The sequence below is a fragment of the Penaeus chinensis genome, chromosome 37, assembly GCF_019202785.1.
Source record: "Penaeus chinensis breed Huanghai No. 1 chromosome 37, ASM1920278v2, whole genome shotgun sequence".
NCBI lineage: Eukaryota > Metazoa > Arthropoda > Malacostraca > Decapoda > Penaeidae > Penaeus > Penaeus chinensis.
This window is the reverse complement of record NC_061855.1, coordinates 13,576,204-13,589,834: the sequence shown is the minus strand read 5'-3', so window position 1 is coordinate 13,589,834 and position 13,631 is coordinate 13,576,204.

Genomic DNA, 13,631 nt, shown 5'->3' with positions numbered 1-13,631 from the left:
GATGAAAGGCTGACTTTATGCCAGTCCTGAGCAGCCTGAGGGAGCCATTGGCACGGTATTCCCCTGACTTACCTAGCCCTTACCCTTCAAGGGGACCCTGAGGGGTGGACTGTTTTTTTTTCTCCCCAACATACTCCAGGCTTATCATGGCCAATAATGAAGACGTAATCCCACTTTTAGGGGCAATGAGGCTTGCCCCTTTATCAAATAGCCCCAATCCCGGCTCTCCTTTGACCACTTTTAGGGGCAATGAGGCTTGCCCCTTTATCAAATAGCCCCAATCCCGGCTCTCCTTTGACAACTACCCACTCATCAATGCATACTAGTACAGTATCAACCCTAATCAACAACCAACCCCCAGGAGACAGTTATACTCTCCCAACATGCTCAACTTCAACACCTTCAACCTTCTTCATCAACCACCCCATCTCCCCTTATTACTACCTTACAACCTTATTGCCCACCTCCCCATAACACTACCCCCCTCAACACTACTCCCTCCTCCACACGTCCACGCACTTTTACTACCCCCACCTTTACAAGAATCCTAAATACTCTATATAGCCAAGCCAAATGGGATCGATTTTTCGTGACCCCTCCCACAGTTCCCTACTCTAAAAACACCCTTCTCTTCTAGCAATGCCTCCAAAAACAAGTAGGCAAAGTCTCTTTCCGTAGCCGACCCGACTACTCCCGTCTCGTCACAGTAACAACTGAAAACCAAGCTATAGCATTAACAAAACTAACTGATCTATGTGGTAATCCCATCCCTACAGAACCATCCAACCCTCAATACTTGCACCGGAACTGTCTCTATCTCCCCAACAGATTGCCCAATCTATGACAAAGAATGGTCAGATTGTGGAGAAGACTTACTCGCCTGTCTCACGGACTATGATGCGACATATGTACAATGCTACTCCATTCCTCCCAGAGGAAATCGTAAGAAATCCATCAACATTGCCAAAATTACTTTCCGTAGACATGACCTTCCCTTTAATGTTTACATGGGTGGGGAATCCCTACCTGTCCGACCATACCAACCTCCTCCAAATTTTTTGGCGTTTAGGACACCCAGCCAAACACTGCCAGTCCACAGCCAGATGCCCGCTATGTGCCCAACCTGGCCATACTCGATCAAACTGCTCTGCACAATCACGCACATGTGCAAACTGTGGCGGCCCCCATAATGTATTTTATAGAGGCTGCCCCACCTACAAATTTGAGTCTGAGGTAACAACTCTCAGATTCAGACTTGGACTCACTCTACGTGAAGCCAGACAGGAGGCACGTCGACGAGGTTTTCCTCTTACAACCTTCTCTAGTAATGTCGCTCACTCTGCCCCCCCCCCCCCCAAGCTCCTACACCCTCTCCTAAACCTAACCCCCCTCCATCTAACTTCCCCTCCTCTACCTCCTACCTTCCTCAGTCAAAAAATTTTCCCATCCTAAATCCAGACACTCCAATCTCTACTACAGCCCCAACACCTTCCCCTCTCCCTTCCCGCACTACCCGCAGTAGACAGAATAAACGTTCCACCCCCTCTTCCCCTACCCCACAATCACCTCCACCTTCCTCTTCCCCTATTCTTCAGACATCAGACTTCTCTTCCCCCCCTCACAAGAAAACCTTTATCTCGCAAAACTCCCCAACCAACTCCATTACAGAAACTCTTGAAGATATCCAAAACTACATAATCGAGTCCCAAACTGATACTCATCCACCTTCAAATTCTACAACTCTCGCTCCCTCCACACTCAAAGTGACTGCCGATATCCATCCTCCTACTACTCATATTCTCCCTACACCCAATCCTCCTACCCCATCCCAACAAAACCCATCCCCCCCGACTCCAGCCCCCACCTATATTAACCCTCCCACCATCCCCTCTATCCCTTCCACTCCCTCCTGGATACACACGTGAATCCCTCATGTCACAAGTACCCTCTTCCCAAGACCCTCTACCTCCCAACACCCCTCATGATACAACACCACCTCCCCAACCTCATTCTTTATACCACCCTCTAGCACCTTCCCCTTCAGATTCTCCAACACGCACTGCAATCTTTACCACTAAATCAAAGAAAGTATAACTATCCTTCATTGGAACATTCGCGGTTTCCGCTCTCACAGACCTGACCTCTGTCATATCCTCTCTTCTTATAACCCATCCATTATATGCCTTCAAAAAAATACTTTCCTTACACATTCTCCAATACCAATCCCCAATTACCATTTTGTTTCTTCCCCACACTCCCTTTATGTCTCGCCCATACTTATCAACCAGAAAACACCTTATGTCATACCTCCCTTTCAAACCACTGTCCCTTATACAATTATTCTTTCTTCGCCGCTGGATCACAGTGATTTCAGTGTACTTCTCCCCTTCCCACCCCATTAACTTCGTTGCTTTTGAAAACCTAATTTCCCAACTTCAATCACCTTTCCTCATAGTAGGTGAATTTAACTGCCGCCATACTCTTTGGGTTGATTCTATCACCATCACCCGTGGCCAAGCTCTAGAGCGCTTCCTCTCCACAGCTGATCTTATTATTCTAAATACAGATCGCCCCACACACTTTGATACACGCACGCAGTCTTTTTCATGCATTGACCTCTCTCTATGCTCCCCTTCTCTTCATTTAGATTTCCACTGGTTAGTTCTAGACCACTTTCCCTATAGTGACCACTTTCCAGTTCTCCTTTCTCCAACTTCATATGTACCACTTCCTAACTCCCCACGCTGGTGCTTTGATAGAGCCGACTGGCGCACTTTCACTTCACTCTCTGCTATGCATACCCCTCCATCCTCCCTCTCATCCGTATCAGAAATGATAATTTTTTTCATAACTACAGTCCTAAGAGCTGCCCATACAGCTACCCCTCGAACCTCAAGACCCTATACCTCCAAATGTGTTCCATGGTGGAATTCTGATTGCACTAAAGCACTCCGTGTAAAACGTGCAGCCTGGAACAGTTACCGCTACAAAAGAGGTACCCCAAATCAACTATCAGCTCTTATCTCCTTTAAAAGAGCATCTGCCTGTCTTCGTCGTACAATCCGGAATAGTAAAACAAATAGCTGGCGAAATTATGTTTCCTCAATTACATCCTCTACATCTATCTCAAATGTTTGGCGCCGGATCCATAAACTATTAGGCAAACATCCCCCCATCCAGCCCCCGTCCTCCATATTCGAGATACTCTCATCTCTGATCCTCCCGAAGTAGCTAATGAACTGGGTGATTATTTCAGCCAGGTCTGTAGTGGCTCTCACCTTTCTCCACACTTCTCTTCTATTAAAACCATCAGGGAACGTACCCCATTACCTATATCCTATCCTCCGCTGAGTCCTATAATGCTCCCTTTTCTTCCTCTGAACTCAGTGCTGCCTTACAGTCGTGTCGCAACACTCATGAAGGCCCTGACGGTATTCACTACCGTATGCTCCGACAACTCCCATCTTCCTCATTATCCTTCCTATTAACAATTTACAACCACATATGGACATCAGGAAATTTTCCTTCTCATTGGCGAGAAGCTCTTATCCTTCCCTTCCTAAAACCCAATAAATCGGGTACCCTCCCTGAAGACTATCGCCCCATCGCACTAACTAGCTGCTTATGCAAACTACTAGAGCGAATGGTTAACTTCCGCTTAATGTGGTATCTTGAATCTCACAATCTTCTCTCTCCCTCCCAGTTTGGTTTTCGCCGTGCCCGAAGCACAGCTGACCCACTTGCTCATTTTGAGACATATATTACATCCGCATTTGCACGCTATAAATCCGTACTAGCTATGTTTTTTTACCTAGAAAAAGCATATGATACGACATGGAGGTGCCATATTCTCCAACAATTGTCCTCTCTAGGCATACGTGGAAACATGGGTGTCTACATAAAGTCTTTCCTCTCCCAACGCACTTTCTAGGTCAAAATTGCCTCTGCCACATCATCTTTCTTTCCTCAAATTGAAGGCGCCCCACAAGGCAGTGTCCTTCTTGCTGTAAATGACATTGTCTCAGTTCTACCACCAGGATCCCGGTCATCACTATATGTTGATGATTTAACCATCTATGCCTCTGGCACAGCCATACCAAATCTCTACCAATTTCTTCAGTCTGCAATATCATCAGTTTCCTCCTGGGCCACAAACCATGGCTTCCGCTTTTCTACCTCCAAATCTTTCTCCATCCTTTTCTCTCGCACTCCACTCCAACACCGTTCCTCTGGTAAATTCCTAGGCGTCATTTTTGACTCCAAACTGTCCTGGCGAGACCATATTCTTTACATTAAAGAAAAAGCTCGCCGCCGTCTCCGAATCTTACAAACCCTATCCCATTTATCCTGGGGCTCAGATCGAAAAACACTCCTTCATCTTCATGTCACCTTAATCCTCTCCACTCTAGATTATGGATGCCATATCTACTCCTCTGCCTAAACTTCTCTCCTTGCTCATCTTGATACAATCCATCACTGTGGTCTTCGCTTAGCCCTAGGTGCCTTCCGCTCCTCTCCAGTTGAGAGCCTGTACACTGAATCAGGCATACCATCTCTCTCTCGACGCCGTGCCCTTCTCTCTCTCCGATGTTATGCTCGATTCCACCAACTTCCCCTCTCAAAACGAACTATCCAACGATCCCTACTTCTTACCTTTGCTTCTTTTCCACGTTTACCTACTCCTTTCTCCACTCGCATGGATACCCTCCTCTCCCATTCCCCTTTTCCCCATCTCCGACCCCTCCCATTCTCTGTCCATTCAGTCCCTCCATGGCTTATACCTTGCCCCCATATTTGCTCCTGTCTTCCCTGACCCACCAAAATCTCACCTATTTCCTTGACCTGCACTCATTCCTCCAGTATTCCCGTCTACACTGACGGCTCCAAAACCACCTCTGGTGCTGGTTCTGCAGTAATCTTCCCAACTTCCCAATCTTCCCTTATACTCACTCCCCTCTTCCTCTTTTACAATTTTTACTGACTACCGTAACTCATTAACTCTCATAAAGTCAATACACACGACCAACCCCCTTGTTTGTAAGATCCAGAACTGGTTGTTATAAAACAATCAAATTCTGCTGGGTGCCCAGCCATGTTGGAATCCCCGGCAAGAACAAGCAGATACTCTAGCACGCTACGCTGCTATATCCACATCAAACCAACCACGTTTCTCACATATCCCAGCCACGGATTATTACCCACACTTTAAGACTTTCTTGTATAATCGATGGCAATCTTTCTGGTCAAGTCTCCGCACTAATAAATTACATACTATAAAACTATCAATCTCTTCCTGGTCAGCTCCCTTCCATCGGAACAGACGTTGGGAGACGGCTCTCGCCCGCTTACGCATTGAGGCCGATTCAGACTATACGGTTCGTCTCCGTACGGTTCCATTCCGTTTGCGTTCCGTCAAAATGTTGCTGTGTTCACACCATACATCTAGGATGCGGTCAGTCAGCGTGCGGCTGTTGCTCCGGCATGGCGTCAAGAAAATTTTTGTGTGCAGGAGCTCACTGCAATTGCTCTTCTTTTAGATGAAGACGAGGAGGATAGAGTTAAAGCTAAGAAGAAGAGATTATGGGTACACGAGTGCCAAAGGAAAAGGAAGTCAGAGGGTGAATTTTGGACTCTGTACAAAGAATTAGACGACGATGAAACGAAGTTTTATCAGTATTTCAGAATGACTAAATCCAAGTTCAACTATTTGCTTCAGAAAGTTAACGAGGATTTGATCAAGAGCAACACCTGCCTTCGGGAGGCTATTTCACCGAGGGAGAGGTTAGCTGTTTGCTTGAGGTTAGTGGCATACTCAATTTGTTGTAAATTAGTTTATTACACAAATCACCATAAAAACTATCAGAACACATAGCCTCAAAAAAGTTATTCCTTTCAAACTTTCAAACAAAAATTTTTCACAGACTGAAGGTAAGTCGCGTCCTCTCCCCTCTGTAACCGCAACGTGACTGATACGTAACGGTGTTCACACTTGCGGCTGGAACACGGAACGTTTCCGTTACGTATACGTTCCGTCCGTCAGAGATTTCTTCCAGACGTATCCCATACGTACGAACGGAAGCCGTACGGAAGACGGACGGAGACGGAACGTATGGTGTGAACAGCTTCATTTGATTTCAGTGTAACAATAATTAACGAACGGAAGCCGTACGGAAACGAAACGTATCTGAACCGTATAGTCTGAATCGGCCTTTGGCCACACCCGTCTAACACACTCCTATCTGATGTCACAATCCGATCCACCCCTATGTTACTTATGTAATGTTCCTCTTTCAGTCCCACACATTATATTGTCATGCCCACGTTTTGAAGCAGCCCGTAACTCTACTTTCCCCCACCTATCCTCCCTACATAGACATCCCAACCTATCAGACATCCTTACAGAATCTCACACTTTCTTTACATTACCTCACCCGACCCTAACCCATTCACTCACCAATTCCTTAACCCAGCTTTAACAACTAATCACTAACCCAACCATCCTTCACTAACATTAACTATAGTGCGACAGTGCTTGCTTTTAACCATTAACCATTAACCATTAACCATCTCTCTCTCTCTCTCTCTCTCTCTCTCTCTCTCTCTCTCTCTCTCTCTCTCTCTCTCTCTCTCTCTCTCTCTCTCTCTCTCTCTCTCTCTCTCTTCTTAATCTATCTCTCCAACCCCCCCCCCTCTCTCTCTCTCTTCTTAATCTATCTCTCCTCCCCCCTCTCTCTCTTTCTTTCCCTTGCTCCCTCCCCTCCCTCGCCCTCTCTCACTCTATCTATCTCTCTTTCTTTTTTTTCTTTCTATCGTTCATTCTCTCATTCACTCACTCCCTTACTCTCTCTCTCTTTCTCTTTAAGCCTCTCTCTTTCTCTTCAATCCTCTTTCTTTCTCTCTCTCTCTCTTTCTTTCTTTCACTCACACGCTCATTTACTCTACCTCTACCTCTTGCTCTCTGACTCTCTCTCTTACTTTCTTTTTTCTCTCTCTCTCTTACTTTCTTACTCTCTCTCTGATTCTATCTCTCTCTCTCTCTCTATCTATCTATCTGTCTATCTGTCTGTCTGTCTATCTCTCTCGCTCGCTCGCTCGCTCCCGCTATCGACAGTTTCGGAATTTTCCTGGATTCCATCTTCAGATGGATTCCAGAAGGATTCCAAAACTATTGTCTCATTTTCAATATACAAATATATATATATATGTATATATATATATATATATATATATATATATATATATATATATATATATATATATATATATATTGCAAATAGAGCAATAAAGGGAAGTACAGGAAAACACGAATATGCCGAAGGCCTTTTCGCATTTAATGTCCTGATGAAGCAGTAAATGCGAAAAGTCCTACTTCCCTTCATTGTTCTACTTGCAATTTGTTCGATATATATATATATATATATATATATATATATATATATATATATATATGTGTGTGTGTGTGTGTGTGTGTGTGTGTGTGTGTGTGTGTGTGTGTGTGTGTAATTGTTTTCGGCACATATTTACTCTGTGGTTGACCTCCTTAATCTCGTCGTTTAAGTACCAGGCGTCTTTGTGACTCCTGGACCCAGGCCGAGTTTGGGGTATGGTCAGTGAGGCTGCTTGATTAATGGAATTTATAAGTCTGGCTTCAAGTACTTCCACATTTTCACTTTGTGGGGGTTCATTGCATCTCAGACAGTGGGCCAAGGCGTTCTGAAACGCCTGCCAGTTGGCCTTGTCTGATTTCCATCTTGGATTTGGTTGTGGCATTTGGGCTGGGCCAGCATCCTATAATGCCATAATGGTCACTTGTGACAGTCTCATCGACACACCAGCTAATTATCTCCACCAGAGTCGCAGTGGCCAAGGTGAGGCCTAGGACCCCTCTTCTGCCATGCGTTGGCTCTTGGGTATTGAGAAGATCGATCTCAGGGAATGTCTCAGGCAGTTTGGCTATGTGATGGCTAGCCACATCCGGTGCCTTGCAGGGTGCCAGGATGGGGTGGTGTTCATTGAAGTCTCCTCCTATGATCACTCGGTCATGTGCTGCAGTAGCACAGACCTGGCTGATGTCTAAGCTCCTACAGTTGACCGGCTGTACACATTGTACAGTTTGAGGGGCCCCCTGGCCAGGTGAATCTCAACAGCAAGAGATTCAACATCGTCTCCACAGTGCGGTGTATCGTTTATTGTGGAGCAGGGGATTGTTGCTCGAAGCCTCTTTTGCCAGCTGTGTGTGGTAGCATGAAGACATGGCACCCTGAGAAGCGAACAGTCTCCAATGCTAATGTCTCCTGGAACATGACAATGCTAATGCTCCTTGATCGCACTATTCCTTGAGGAGAAGCCATTGATGTTCCACTGTAGTATGCTTAGGTTGTGTGTCATGATGTTACTTGGTTTAAGTTACATCAGAGACGTCATCATATTCGGATTGAGAGGTGTCGAAGTCTGTCAACTCCATTGTGAAGTCCTCGCTGATTGAGGGATCTTCATCTATTTTTGGGCTGTTTGTCAGGCTATCCCTGGGTCCACTGGGGGGTGGAGAGCCTTTGGTAGCTCTGACTTTTGTTAGTCTGGCTTTTCTCTCTTCAGGCTTTGTCTGTGTATTTATTTTTTTCTTTGCTGGCTTTACCTGGGTATGGTCAGCATGTTCTGGCACTAGCTGCACAGATTCGGCCTGGTTTGGCTCTGCCTATGAGGGCATGGCCTGGAGTGGGGAGGGGAGTCTCGTCCTGGGGTGAGGGTGGAGCTGGATTGGCTCTCTCCAGCTTCCTTCCCTTCAGGACTGCGGCAGTCTGGGTCATTGCCGTCATGGCGACCGTGACTGCCTTCTCTGCCTCTTCACTTGACCTCCCAAAGCTGTTGCTACTGCAGTGACTACAGCAGTCAGTCATATCTTCCTCATCAAATAGGAGACTGTCGTCTCTTGGGGAGGTTTTTGTAGTGCTCTTTGAACCTTTATTCCTATTGTTCTTTTTCTGCACTTTCGGTATAGCTAGAAACTCAGACATAGGTTCCTCGGGGAGCAGGAACAAAGTCTGGGCGCTTGTTAGCAACCTCTAGTCGCCTGAGGGCTGCCTCAGGCGACAAAACATAGCAAGCCAGGCTCCAGTCATGATGCCTCTTGGCACAGTTGGGATATTTGGCTGTTGTGTCCCTTTGTTTTTCTTGTATGCCTTGAGACACACCTCGGTGTTGTGTGCTGCAGACACCACATTTAGGCTAGGCTGTACAGCTAGCCTGGTGGTGACCGTATTTTTGACACTTGAAGCACCGAAGTGTTTTCCCTTTCCCTTTCGGGAAACCTCCACGATTTTTGGATGTGATGTGATCAGTTCCACATCATACGAAACTGAAAAGCCAAGTAGCACCATCATGACTCTCCTATCGTCGGGATGCAGTGGTGAGAGACACACTTTCCTCCCATCTTTAAGGTCCTTCGTTTCCTGCAGGAAATTCAGGGTAGCTTAGTCTTTGGGCACAATAGCCATGCCCTGGTCTCTGGCAACCCGAATCAACTGGACGTTTCTTTACATCTCCAATGCTTTGACCAGTTGGTAGGCATTGTCGAAGCCTTCGGGTTTAGAGGGAATCTTGAACTGATGGAAACGCCTAGGGGATCCAGACTCTCCGTCAGAGTCTGTCTCCGGCCTCGGTCGTTTCGGTCCGCACTTTCGGCTTTGGACTTTGGTCATGGGAGCAGCAGCTGTTTCGGCTGGTTCAGCTCAGAGGCCTCCCTGGCTTGGCTGCAGGACTGGAGAGGCCAGTACGAGAGTCCATCTGTTGAACAATTTAATGGACAGACATGTTTGTGTCTGATGATTTCTCAGTCTTGTCCATTTAGGCAGTAGGTGTGACAGAGTCATCCTGTGCCTAGGGTTTTATTTTGCCACCAGGAGGCACATATGGCTTCAGAGTGACTGCCGTGGTCTGGGTCTTGCATGGGTCGTCAACTTTAGTCTCTGTCTGTGGGGGATTTTTTGTTTGTAGTTGACAGTTTCTTCATCCTCTCACTCCCCCACCCACCACGGAGTCCAACAAGGGGAAGATGAATGTTAGAGCCAGTGTCTAACAGTTACAGGGGTGGTGAGGGGGATATACGCAGCTAATAGCCATTGAATCAGCACTCACGGACCAGTGTGAGTGGCAACGGCGGCATGACTGCTTGACACAAGCCTCCCGAAGGAGACCCAAAAGGCGTGTTACTAGCCACAGGGCGTACACATTCACGGCCTCGCTCAACCTCCAGGACTCCCGTCTCCACAGCACATAAGGCTGCCACGCACAGCAAACACGTGGGTAGGTGTAAACCCCTGGGGAGAGACCAGAGGGGATGCCCTTCCACCTACAAGACATCATTGTTTGGAACCCTTTTGCTCATCCCTCTGAAACAGCCAGACGGATGAACAGTGAGGGAAGGGAGGTCTTGCACCTTTTCCAGGTGGTTCCTTTCATCCCTCTGAAACAACCACCCAAAGGTTGTTTCACCTCAGTGAGGGAGGAGAGGACCTATACCTTTTCAAAGTGAATCCATCTTCCCTCTGAGACAGCCATCCAAAGGCTGATTCACCACAGTGAGGGAGGAGAGGAACTATCTTTCGAGGCGGTTCCTGTGGCGGGACGGGAAAACGGTGTTCAATCTAGCAAGAGCTAATTAGCCAGAACGAGGGTGAGGTGACTGCGGGCCTCAGACAGGGAGGGGCTCCTACCTGCCTATTCGTTCCAATGTGAAAAAAAACTAGAGTGCCAGTCATCAGATGGTCTGCCATACCAGTCCCTAGAAAATAGAATGGCAACTCTCTGCACACCGTAAGGCAGGCACACTAAGGCCCCAAGGACACACCCTCCCCTCCAGGAGGTAAAGGTTTGCCCACGTCCGAGCACGAGCCCGAAGATGGGGTCCAGTTCACCAGAGAGTGCACAAAGAGTTATCCTAATGCCGAAAAATGCGAATAGGAAAAAATGGCTATAGGGCACTAAGCTAATTGTAAGCGATTAGAATCGCGACAGCAACGAAGAGTGAGCGCGAAACAGCCAGGGTATCACGCAAGGGCCAAGGCCGAGTTTGCTATGGGGGAAGACTAATGCGTCTCTTTAAACCACCCAAGCAAAAACCTTGAGCCCGAGAGGTCCTGAGAGCCCTTGATAATTTCTGGCCGAGTGCCGCCGTTATGCCCCTCTGAATCAACCACCCAAAGGCTGATTCACCGCAGGGAGAGAGGAAAGGAACATCTATTCAAGGTAGATCCTTTGGCAGGACTGCTTGGCGTTGTAGCGTTGTTTATATAGTGTGAGGGCATTTCGAGGGGAGCCCCCGTGCCGTCGAGACGCCCATAGCATTCTGGAATCAGACCGTTGAGCTGATATTCTGACTTCCCCGTAATGTGCATATATCAATATTTGTTGAAAGTCTTTTAATATATAATTTAATATGCGTTGTCATTTAGTGGCTCTGTATATTGTGTGCATTTGTACAATCGAAATATTAATTAACAGGTTTGACCGCTACTGAATAAACCGTAAGCGAGTGCTACGCAGTGGTATCAGTTACCCCACGCCCATTGGTAATCATAGGCGTTCTCCGGCGGCCACAGTCAAACGCAAAGGGTGCTAATTACCAAGACGATGTAACATGGAGGGCAGCGCTCGACGACTGCAAGCACGGGACGAGGAGGTCCTGCAAATCACCGGACAACAAAACTCACGGTGCTGCATTCTCGCAGAGTCGAAAACTCACAATGCTTTATTCTTGTAGAGTCAAAAACCCACGGTGCTGTATTGCAGAGTAAAAAACCCACGGTGCTGCATTCTTGCAAAGTAAAAAATCCACGGTGCTGCTTTATTACAGAGTCAAAAACACGGTGTTGTGTTTATTGAAGAGTTGAAAACCCACGGTGTTGTGTTTATTACGGAGTTAGGAACCCACGGTGTTGTGTCTATTACAAAGCAAAATCCACAGTGGTGTGTTTATTGCGGAGTCAAAAAACCAGGGTGTTGTTTTTATTACAGAGAGAGAGAGAGAGAGAGAGAGAGAGAGAGAGAGAGAGAGAGAGAGAGAGAGAGAGAGAGAGAGAGAGAGAGATAGAGAGAGAGAGAGAGAGAGAGAGAGAGAGAGAGAGAGAGAGAGAGAGAGAGAGAGAGAGAGAGAGAGAGAGAGAGAGAGAGAGAGAGAGAGAGAGAAAGACGCGGTGCTGTATTATTACAGATTCGAAAACCCACGGTGCTGTGTTTATTGCAGAATTGTAAACCCCCGGTGCTGTATGATTACCGAGTCAAAAAATTATAGTGCTTTACTGACTACATCAGGAAACCCACGGAGCTGTGTTGATTTGATGTCAGGAAATGCGTCTCCCGCTGGAAATAGCCGGTGGACACCGAAGGAAATTGACACAACTGGAGACTGTGTTGCGTAGATAGACAAGGATATACGAGAGCCAGTCTGAGCGACAAAATATGTGACGAAAATTCGTCAGTCTCAGAGCAGACCCCACACTTGGTGCATCTGAACCTGTTCTTCGTGACGTCCACCTTACGCATGGTGATCCCTGCTTGGCGTTGATACCCAGTACTGGAAGGTGCAGAGGACGCGCTCATGGCGTTTCTGCGACATCATATTGTGCCCATTTTACAATGCAGTGGAGACAATTACCATGTATGGGACATAGTATTTTGGAGCATCTTTACCTGATGGTTTTTCATCAACTGATTCCGACAGATATAGAGTGTAGAGTCGGATATGTTATACTGCAGATGATGGCTGTAATGACCTTCTTTACCATATCTTGGTCCGCATATACGAATGCCCTCTTCATGTTGGCAATTAGTCCTAGCATTTTATGGACATTGTCATTTATATGATTATATGGGCTTAGGTTCCTGTTTATGATTATTCCAAGGTCTTTTACTCTATCTGCTGGGTTTAATATTACGTCTTCTAATTTGTACGGGTACAGTGGACGATTTGTACTTTCTCCGAAACTGACTACATGGCTACGTATATTGGTGTTAAATTCCATTTTCCAAGTACAGTTCCAAATGAATAAGTTCTCGATGTCACTTTGGAGGCATTAGCAATTTCGCGTCGTCTGCAAACATATTCAGATAACTCCCTGAGCTTGTGTTTGACCCTAAATCACTGATGAAAATAGTACACATAATCGGCGCGAAGACCGCCAGTTACTCGTCGCCATGTAAAGTGCTTCCCTCTAATTATGGTGATCATCTGTCTTTCATGAAGGAAGTTTTCCATCCATTCGAGGAGTTTGCCTTTGTTCTAATTTCCATAATAGTCATCTCTGAGACACCTTAGCAAATGCCTTCTTAGAGTCAAGTATACACAATCTACCCAACCGTTTCTTGTAATATTTCAGAAACTCAAAGAAACAGAGATTTGCTACTCATGACCATCCTTCACCAAAACCAAATTGTTTATTTGATATAATATAGTGTTTTTCAAATACCTCAACCCACTGTTTCCTAATTATCCTTTCTAACAGTTTGCATACTACACTAGTTAACGAGACTGATCTATAATTGAGAGGGTTTAGTTTGTCGCCGTTCTTATATATATATGTAACATTGGCAAGTTTCCAATCTGTTGGTAGTTTTCCTTGTCTCACTGAATTATG